This window comes from Ixodes scapularis, unplaced genomic scaffold (assembly GCF_016920785.2).
Source record: "Ixodes scapularis isolate PalLabHiFi unplaced genomic scaffold, ASM1692078v2 PGA_scaffold4__175_contigs__length_147842914, whole genome shotgun sequence".
In the NCBI taxonomy this organism is placed as follows: domain Eukaryota; kingdom Metazoa; phylum Arthropoda; class Arachnida; order Ixodida; family Ixodidae; genus Ixodes; species Ixodes scapularis.
The window spans coordinates 97947935-97958819 of record NW_024609879.1 but is presented as its reverse complement, the minus strand read 5'-3'; positions in this window follow the sequence as shown (position 1 = coordinate 97958819).

Sequence of the window (10885 nt, the reverse complement as noted above, 5' to 3'; positions counted from 1 at the left end):
ACTTATACCAACTCGACTGGGGCTCCGAACCACGTGTAACCGCAGGGCGAGGCGTCGATTTTAGTTCATCGAAAGTGAGATGTCGATTTTGACTACAAAGAGCTTGATATACGAACAGATCGGTTTGGTTTCGGACATAGTTGGTTGACGCGGTTGGAGCGCGCATGCAGTTGCCCGTGGTCCCGATTTGCCGTGATCGTAGGAGTTGGTGTCTCGGCACCGGTGGGTTACCTCGGCCATCAACATGAGCAGAAGTAAGTGGTCTTTACTAGCTTTACCTGTTATTTGGTAACGTACCATATTTTGACGCTTAGCCGCTAAGAAGCACGTACTATGCTAGTTACGTTTGTTTTTCTTTGCAAACGCAGTTAAGAAACACGCGCTATGTTAGTTTCGTTTGTTTTTCTTTGAGCGCGTGCACATGTGTTAACATGAGTAAAAATAAATGGTGTTTACTAGTCTTACCTGTTATTTGGTAGCGTACCATATTTGGACGCTTAGCCGTGAAGAATCGCGAGCACATGCACATGCGTTCTCGAGCTCAATTTGTCTTGTCAAAACGAAACCAAAACCATCATTGTGTGCGCGAATGTGCTCGCCAGGCACGTAGCCAGGGGGGAGGCCCGTGGGGCCCGGGCTTCCCCAGAAATCTTCCATTTTGCTGGGACCTCCTCTCCCCCTCCCCTCTCATACAGCATTTTGTTATGGGCGCCCCCCCCCCCCCCCCCACACCCCCCGAAACAAAATCCTGGCTACGTTCCTGGTGCACGCTGTCGTGTGTTGTCTCCCGCCGTCAGACCACTGGCGAAAACAATACCCGCGATCTTAAGCGAGTTGGTTAATTGGCAGTGCTACACACTTTTTGTCTCTTTCCTTTAGCGTGGAGGAGGGGGGGTTACATCAGAAATGCCGTACCACACTCCCGCGCTGCCGATTCCTGTCGTGAACGCACCTTAACTTGCTATAGCCACTCTACTCGTACAAGTTTCGGGTATAGGTGTATATGGTGGGGGGGGGGAGGGGGGAGTTGGGTAGAGAGAAGCTGGCGGGCTTTTTGTCACGTAAGAAGGCGGGTGTTATCATTTGAGCCCGTTCTCGTTTCAACCTTCTCACTTGGCCCGTCTCAATACAACCTTTCTCAAAAGGATTTTCTCTCTTGGACCTGACGCATTTGGTCCTTTCCCGTTTCGTCTTTCGCATTCCAACCCTCCTCATTTAGGCCCGTTCTCATTTCACCCTTTTCACCTGGTCCTTTTTAAAACATCCATTCTCGCTTTGACCCGTTGCACTTGAATTGTCTTTTTAGGGTAATATTAATACATTGATATAATGTGTGTGTGTGTGTGTGTGTGTGTGTGTGCCCCACTACAGGCATACTCTCTCTGCTAAGGATTTTAACAGTGCGTCGAGGTCGTCCGGAAAAGCTACTAGCTGGCAATAAAACAGACCAACTATTTATCGCAGCCAGATCATATTTCGAGATGTCACGTTGTTTGAAGTCTCTCGACCTTGGACAACGCCACCATTTCTATAATGCTAGGGGTCTCTGTGAAGCCCTGTCTCATCAGTCAGGCACGGCAATATAAGTTGTCTTTCTTCACGTTGAGGAGACACGTTCCAATTTTTGGGAGAGTACTCTCGTGTGTATGTCAATGAGATAAGTCTATTTCACACTAGCAATTAGTTATATGCATTTATAAAATCATTATCATGATAACCTATACCTTTCTATTCCCCTCACCCCGAGCGGTGTCCTCCATCATCTCCGCCTTTCTACAAAGGGTCCGCGAAACATCAATGGTTGAGAACCACTGCTATTATGTGTGCTAGTTCTGTTCAATCAAAGTTTCCAAATTAAATGTTCATTGTTTTTTTTGCTTTTTTTATTTGCGTAGGGGAAGAAATGCAGGCGTCAATGTGCGATTCTTAGTGCGTACCTCAGTACATAACATATATCTGATGGTATGTTGGGGGCCCATGCAAGGTAAGGCTCATCAACAAAGCCGCGAAGGCATAACGACATTAGAAGCATGCCGAACTAGTGCCATTCAGCCGTAGTGCGAACGTGCGAAATGAGAATGAGTCCAGTTGCGAAAAACACGATTCGGATCTTATGAGAAGGTTCAAACGAGAAGGACCAAATGAGAATGGGTCGAAATGTGCAAGGTTCGAATGCGAAAGGGACGTTTTGAGATACACCCTAAGAAGGCAGCCTGTCCCGCAGGGATCAGCGCCTGATCAGCTACATCTCATTTTCAGTCTCGTTCAAACTGTCTTCTCTTAAAGCACTTCTACTGACTGCACAAGAACTCGATCATAAGCAAGTGTGTGGCAGTTAAGGACATGGACAAGGTGGGGAGTGGATACCTCCTGCTAAGTGATGTGGACTCTAAACTGCCCAACGTACTCCAGCGCATAAAAGAAATTGACTCTGCCCTTCAAACTGTAAAAAAGGTGAACTTCAGTTGTTTCTAATGTACACAGATTCAGCTTATAGTCACAACCCTTTTTTTTAACATGGAAGCCTGAGGGCTCTTCTAGTCAGTGTTTATGCTGTATATGTATTAGTGGCTGTGATATTTTTAAGACAATATATTTTTTCCATCTAAAGTAATATAGATATAGCTTTGTATGTTAACTTGGGTGCAGGGATTACTGTATTTTATGAACAGAGATTAAGAACATTTGTATTTAGTAAAAACGGGTCAGCAACGACTGCTTTATTTTGAAACATGTTGTGGTACCTTAATTTTTTTTATGGAGACACGCAATGCACAACATTTTATGGAGTACATAAGGTTGCGAAGCCCTTCTAGTCCATGCTTAAAGCTGCATATGTACGAGTGACTGTGGTATTCTAAAGATATAAGATACACATTTTATTTTGCATCTGAATTTTCGTCAAATGTGAGTAGCCTTGTATTTTGTTACTAAACTTGATATAGGGCTTTTTTAAGCAGTGATTGAACATGTGTATTCTTTATCAAACAAGAACTGTAGTCAGCGAAGGTAGTTTGTCTGAACCTTTCCGTGGTTTAATTTTCTGGATACATGTTTACAATTGGTCTATTAAATAGACGGTTTTGTACTGGCGTGGCTCAAGTTGTGCTTTTATTGTCGGGGCCTCCCATATAAAGTCTATCATGACTCTGGCTGCTGCCGAAATGGTTCTCAAAGCCTTTTCTTTGCATAAATTGCCGATATTCCATATTTCAATGCAATAGGAATAGAAAGGTATGTATGTATGTTACATGAACATTTTTCTGGGATGTGCATGCACATATGTTTGCTACACTTTCACATTTAGCACCAACAAATCACTTTTAGACACCTGTTTGACTTCCGTGACCTGCTCCAAAACCTACTTCTACGGCTACAAAACTTACTTTTGCCGCTCCCGAGCTGCTCTAAAGCGAGCCTTTTACTGCTCCAAAACCGCTCTAGAGTGGGACTTTTGCTGCTCCCAGCCCTGCTAAAAAAGGCTCTAGCCCGCTTCCACCCCTGAGTAAAGAAATAATTATATCCTCGTTTGTTCGTTAGTGAATAAGGATGACAGGTTTTGGTAAAAACGAGGGTTTGAGGATGAAAATGAATGTGACCCTAACCAGCTAACTTCGAGCAAGTACCTAGCCCTTTTAATAAAACAACTGGATCGGTGTGTATGTTATACATGATGAATGCCGCTCAAACGACGAAGACAAAAAGAAGAAACAAACACGGCACGACAAAGCTTCGTCCTGTTGTGTTTGTATCTTCTCTTCGTCTTTGTTGTGTACACGAGCGGACCCTGGCCGCTGGTGAAAGAAGGGAAAGACGGAGAGCATGTGATGAAAGGACTGACTGTTCAGTCCTGCCTTACGTAGGCAGCCGCAGGGGGATCGGTGGCCGAGTGATCAAGCCCACACTAGAGCCACTGTATATGGCAGCGTAGCTGCCGGAGTAGCGACACGACGTAAATTATTTAGATGCACGACTTCAGAAGCGCTGATAGTGATCTCCATTTTGGGCCTGGGAGGTTGCCATGGTAGCCGTGCTTCTAGCGACGCCGGGGGGCAACTTTTTTTTTTGTCTAGTTGATATCTCCATTCGGTCATTGAGAAGTGGTATAAGACGCTTGACATCACGGTACGGCAAGAACCTCTGTAGGAATGGTGCCTGTTTTTTTCTGAAAAGTGAGACAATTTGCAGCTCGGGGACTGTCGGGCGACGAGAGCTGCTATGGTGTCGTACGTGCACGGACAAGGCGAGTGGTTTTCGGCGCCGCCGGGATGGCGGCCGCTTCGTGGCACGAACGTACCGTCCTAGTCCTTTCGGACTTCGCTTCGATGGAACAAGATCCGATTACGCCGGCCACGACAGGACGATTGGCTTGGGACATGACTGCTGCTCAACTGCCCCATAGAGAGCGAGTATATGCTTAGCATCATACTTCTTGAAAACCCAATCATCCCTTCAAGATAAGATTTTCTCACCGACTGGCGAGGAGCGACGTCGACGGGGTTCAACCAAGAAGGACGCCATGGTGCTCTCTAGAGGATTGTTAAAGCCATCAAAGGCGACGGACGCCGGATATGAGGTGTTCTTGCCGACAGGCCAAATGGTCGTTCGGAAGTTTACCGGCATTCAAAAAGTCAATATTTTTATCTGGTGTAGCACACATATCCGTGTTAAAGGGGCCATAAAATTATCGTTAAACTTCTTCTTCCTTACATGTAATCCTCAAGTCAAAAGCGAACTGTGAAATCACGCAGTCGTGACATGTTAAGGCACCGGTGCGATGGCCTCAATCTTCCACCGTGCTGTTTAAGCACACCGTAGGACTTGGCATTCGCAAGTGATGATAAGTTCTGTCAGGGCACTCAATGGCCAGGAACGCGAATTCAAATATCCATGGACGAATTGATTGCTGACGAGAGCATACATCCGAGCGACGCAGTTTTCGCGTCCAATGCGTCAGTTGGGGTCGGCGGACGTCATTCTGGCCTTTGTAGGCATTGTAAAGAGGATATTTAGAACAATACACACATGATGATAACATCATCGCACACTGACATTAAGAGGCACAAAACGGGCCCAGCTACAGGAAATGAATATTACACTCGGAAGAAATAAATACGTCTGTAACTTGTTAATTACAAAGACGAACACACCTCTTAGCATATAAGTTTAACAGTATGTGTTGATGCATTGTTATATAGCAGGGCATTTCATATACGTCACTTCAGCGAACGCCAGCTTGTCGCTTGAAAAAACAAACCAAAAAACACTGCGATAAAATGCAAGCTATTGCAACGAAACCAAGTTATATCAAAATCTTCAGAACTGCCAATTCGTAAAATTGGCGATTAGCAAAAAAGGTTAAAGATCACAGGAGCTTACTCGCTAAAAAATGTTGGGATTATTCGGCGACCCAGAGCTGAAACTGCTTCCCTTAGGCCCTACACGCGCCATATACCTTTCGTTTTGATTCTCAGAAATTCAGACTTTCAAAGGAAGCTAGAAAAATGCGAAAATTTCATTTTATAAGCTATGTGAAGCGCAAGTTTGTCTGCTTTCTTTTGCAGGGGTTGTGGTGATGTCAGAACGCCGAGATCTGAGTGGCTAAAACTGGTAAAACTGGTAAAAGTGGGTAACACTAAAGTCCCGAATAGGTATGATTTGATGATCTTCTTGCGCATTAGTACTATACATATCGAACAAGAGCATTGACGTCGATCATTTTCTTTCGGCCTTTGCGGCAATTTAAAAGAAAGGTTATAACAACAAAAACGGGAGAGAGTATACATGGTTTATACTTCTAGTGAATGTTTTGCGCACGTATCACATTTATTGTTTCTAACAATTGTACTACTCCGAGTTGCGTCCATACTAAATGGCAATAATTAAGTACGTTCTTGGTAAACGCCGGTTTAAGCTGCGATTCTTGACAAATTAGACGGTCGCCGCAGGGATTTCGAGCACTGGATGATTATTTTGTTAGCCACCCTATTGAAAATTCTCATTTGTATGAGAAATTTCTGTGTCCAATAAACACATATGAATAATACAAGATATATAAGAACATATAAGAACCGTATAAGAACCATAGAAGAGCTATATAAGAACTATATAAGATATATGAGAACATACAAGCACCATATAAGAAACTAGTGGGAAGTTTCTTTTAAGTTTCTTATGGGGTCCTTATATATCTTATATATTTCTCATGTAGTTCTCATATAATACTTATATGGTTCTTATATGTTCTTATATGTACCTATATATCTTGTATGATTCATATGTGTTCATTGAACACAAGAAATTTCTCATACAAATGATTTTTTTTACTAGGGCATTTCTGATCTCCCAGCGTCACCTAAAGCTTGGAATATTCAGAGTCAAAGGATATCTAAATAATCAGCTACTTGGCAAGTCCCGTTATTAGTTAAGTGCAAAAACACTAGGGAACAACAAGAAAAAGAAGTCGGAAACCTTGCTATAAAAACTAGCAAAAACCTCCTCACTGTTCACCAAAGAAGAAGTAAAGGAGGTAAAAAGGTTCACTTCCATGTAGAGACGTGGAAAAAAATATTATATGGTGCATAAAGAACAAAAAAAAATCACGTAAATGCTCATTTATTTTATATTTATTCCGATGCACTCAAGAAACAGGAGGCGCTAAAGAGGCAGTGGGTGTACAAGGCGCTTTATAATACAGAAAAAAATGCCATATTCTATTTCAAACCGACAAAAAAGAAACAAATAAACGAAGTGCAGGATCAGACAGGTGTTTGGCTACGGCGATCTTGAATGATAACACATTTTCAATCCAGGCGATGCTGCACACGAAGCACGTACATAGCGACATTGTTACTGTTAACCAGGCTTTTCACAATTGTAACCTAGGAATGTACAGAGAAACTCCAAATGCGCAGCAGAATTCACCCGAGGGGGGGAGGGGGGTGACGTATCTTACACTTCACCCTTCTTGTTAAATAGTAGGTTTGATGACTATTGCACATCTCACTTATTCACAAGCACATCTCACTTATTCTCAAGCAGGGTCTCACGGAACATCGTCACGCAATTGATAACGAGACCAAAATACAAAAGACCAAAAAGTAAATTTTAGAAGCTTTGTGCATTTTATTTATTTACAATAAATCCTACATATTTTAAGCTGAAAATCCGGAAAGAACAAACTAAGTTGTAATATACTCAAAAAGATGCGGTTTGACGGGCGTTTTTAGTGTGAGAATATCAAATATAATCCTTCCTCGATAAATAATTGTTAATAAAATCGAACGTTTCTCCGGTTTGCTCACTTTCACCTGAAAATAAAAAAATGCCCCTTCTAAACGTTGGTGAATTTTATTTTGTAACGCAGACAACAAAACCATGGGAAAAATAATTCCCCTCTCAATTCGAGTTACCAAATGGCTCGACCTTTGTTTACTTTTGATTTCTTCCAACCGAGCTCTATCTTCAAGATTTTCGCAAAATAATTGCGGTAGCAGCATCTTTATGCCATATTACACTGCGTTACCTTACAAGACCGAACTAAATATCTGAAGAAAGTATTTTAATTAAATAATTTATTGATTCGTTAGTTCGATCTCTAAAGGCCCCAGGAGGGCATTACATAAAGGGGGAAAGAGACAAAGTAAAAAACAGAAAAAAATGTGCGGTATAAATTATCACCAGCAGCAACAACAAAATAAATACATAATGCGAGGTGTATTACACATTTTTAAAACAGGAGCTGTATAAAAATATTCATTCGGCTATAGTATATAATAGACCAACAAATTTCAAAGAAGATTATAAATAGTAGAATGAAGAAGCACGAAAAAAATATGAACCAGTGGTGAGTAGCAGCAATAACTAATGATTCACAGAATAGGCTGCTCCCAGTGATATCTTCGATGGAGTTAGGAGGCCATTTCAGCCCCGCTTGCCTCGTGGCGCAGCGGAAATAATAAACGCATTATTTGTACAGGTCAGGTGTTAGAATCTTCTTCTATTGGTGGTTTAATGTGAGGATACATTAGGAGGCTCAAGAAAAGGTAGATTTGCATCATGATAGTAGATTTTATGAATGAGACACAAGAAAAATTATACAGTGATTTGCTAGTAGATGGAGAGAACATTGACGTTTTATAAAAGAAAAACTTGAATCTACGGCTCGACACTTGATCGATTGACCTACTGATTAATCGATTAATATTTTAATCGTGATTAATTTTTTAACCGATTCATCAATGAAATATTTATGAAAAAAAAAGTAAAAATTTAACGTTTTCACCACGTAGACGTGAACGAGTACATCTCTATGAAGGAAAACTTGAGGTGAAATTAGGGCATAAGATGTAAGGGCGACGCTCGTAACTCCAGCCAAGTAGAGAAGGTTATGCGTTTCCCAGCCACTTCAATACGAGTGTCCGTTTAGTGCAGCAGTGACTATTGTCAACAACTAAAGGAGTTCTCTATTGCCGGAGAATACGTAACCTTTTTTGCCCCTGCCGCTGAAGTAATAATTTGTGAGTGGTTATCTTTTGACTGATCTCAACTGCGCATCAAGATATATAAACTTTGAAATTGTACATTTTGTCGTTTATCACAGAATCTACAAAGGCAAAAAATGTAATATCGTCGTTTTAAAAACTTATTCATGGGAATGAACCAAACCAATTAATTGATTAATTATTCGACTAAAGGGTGACAATCAATCGGGTTAAAAATATTAATCGACGTCCAGCTCTAATTCTATACGATAAATTATATGCTATAAAACGTGCCGCTGGGTTTTGTACCGATTCAGTACGTTTCATTAAGTATGAAGGTAACAGATTGGTGAAACGTAGTCGAGTTTTGGGCGAATATAAGTTTCGTAGGCTAGTTTCCGGAGACAAGGACGTGCTGCTATGAGGTTAAGCTTAATGCATCCCAGGGTTTGAGAAGAATTAGCAATGGTAGTGTTTTACCTGGTTCTTATTTCAGGCGCAACACCTGATTTATTTTGGTATGAGAAACTCAGTCTCTTAGTAAAACGTATGAAGAAACCAAGCATCATTATATTTATTTTCTGCATTTTACTCCAGCAGAAATAAAACGGTGTTTGGGGAACGCTGAAGCGGTAAGCGACGTTCGGAAACAGGAACACTGGAAGTCGAAAAGAAACCGATTTCGTGAATATGACGGTAACCATAACAATAGTCGAACCATCTTTCTCTCGGTTTGAGTCCCTAATTTTGTGTTTCTTTAAAATATAAAGCATTATTACAAGAAGGCCGCCTACCTCCCGTCGAGCATGCACACCCATTGCGGTTGTGACATTCACCTTTCAAAACAAGCGTTGTCGGCATTACAGAAAAAAAAGTTACGAAATACGTTATTCATTAGTTGCAAATAAAAGGAACGCTTTACCGACCTATAAGTTACCTCAAACTAAAAAGAAAGCGTTACCGTTACCAACAGAGATTAACGCACGCCACTTTTGCGTTACTTTTTATTTATGAATTAAAACGTTTTACGGTTTTGACGTTACAGGTAAGCATATAAGCACCAAATTTCAAGAAACCGTATGTCTGCGAAAACTTAACACAATTTAAGTGTAATTTTTTTCGTATCTTGGGAAGAAGATGTAACGAGTAACGCAACTACGTTGGAGGTTACTCTAAATAACTAACGGAAGTATACGTTATACGTTACTGTTTCTCAAATGTAACACACACGCAACTTCGTTCCACAAAAAAAAAAATTTTACCCGTTACCACCATCGCTGTGATCAAAGCTACCAAAAGTGACTCGTCGACCGCGCGATTGGGAGCGGGGCTTTCAACTCTGACGCACATTTTTTGCCTCTCAGCCTTTTCCTTCCCTATGCCTGCACCCGGCAATTAAAATTAAACCGGTATTTTAAACAACAAAGACACCTAGGCACCTATGAATTGCGAATCCGCCAGCATTCTCGGCGGCGAGAGGAGCAAAAGTTGCCGCAGCGCCGGCAGGGAGTGCGGCGGTGTGCCGCGCAGACCGCCCGGGCTCGCTGCTGACTGCTGCGCCGCTGGGTGAGGCACTGGCGGGAGGGCGATGCTCGGCGCGGCGCCGGGACTGCGAAGCTCGGCGCGGCGCATCCTGAAATCATGTGTCCTCTCATTATCACCATCATCCTAGCTGTGGATGCCGGTTGACAACGTTAAACCTCAATGCTGAACCTTAGGCCTAATGTTATGACTAACATTAGGCCTAGCATTAGGCCTAACGTCAGGCCAGCGCATACCCTCGTCCCCCCCCCCCCTTTCCCACCGTGCCGCCAGTGATTCGGCTGGCTCCTTAGTAACGATGACGCCATTGCTATCGAGCCACAAGGCGCGTCGCAGCCAATGGGAATTAGGTGGCGTTTCGCTCAGCCAATGGGAATTTAGGTGCTGTTTTTTTCTGCTACAAACAACGCCGGCTTCGCTCCATGAGAGAGGTAATGCTTTCGCCTTAAAATTGTAACGCGTGTGCGAGTAATTTCTTTTTAGGACTTTTGAAGCGCATGGTTCGACAAGGAACCTGAACAGGCAAAGTCAAACGCATATATTTAGCGCTCCTTAAAGGGGTAGTGAAACGAAATTTTAGCGCCGATCTTGTTGCATAAATATGGGCTAGGGACAGGCACCACCTCGGAAATATAAATATTGCGCTGTAAAACACAGGAGAACTAATTTTAAACATAATTAAACGATTTCAAATTCTCATCTGGTGGATGGGGGGAAGTTCTCGTGACATCACTTGTGCCAAAATAGCAGCGCCGTTCTGCGGCAATACGGCGTGCCGGCAGGATTCGCCTAGGCCTGAACGCGTTTGCAAAGCCTTGGCGGAGAAAGCCAAAGCGTAGTTGGCCACAGTGAGCTCGTTC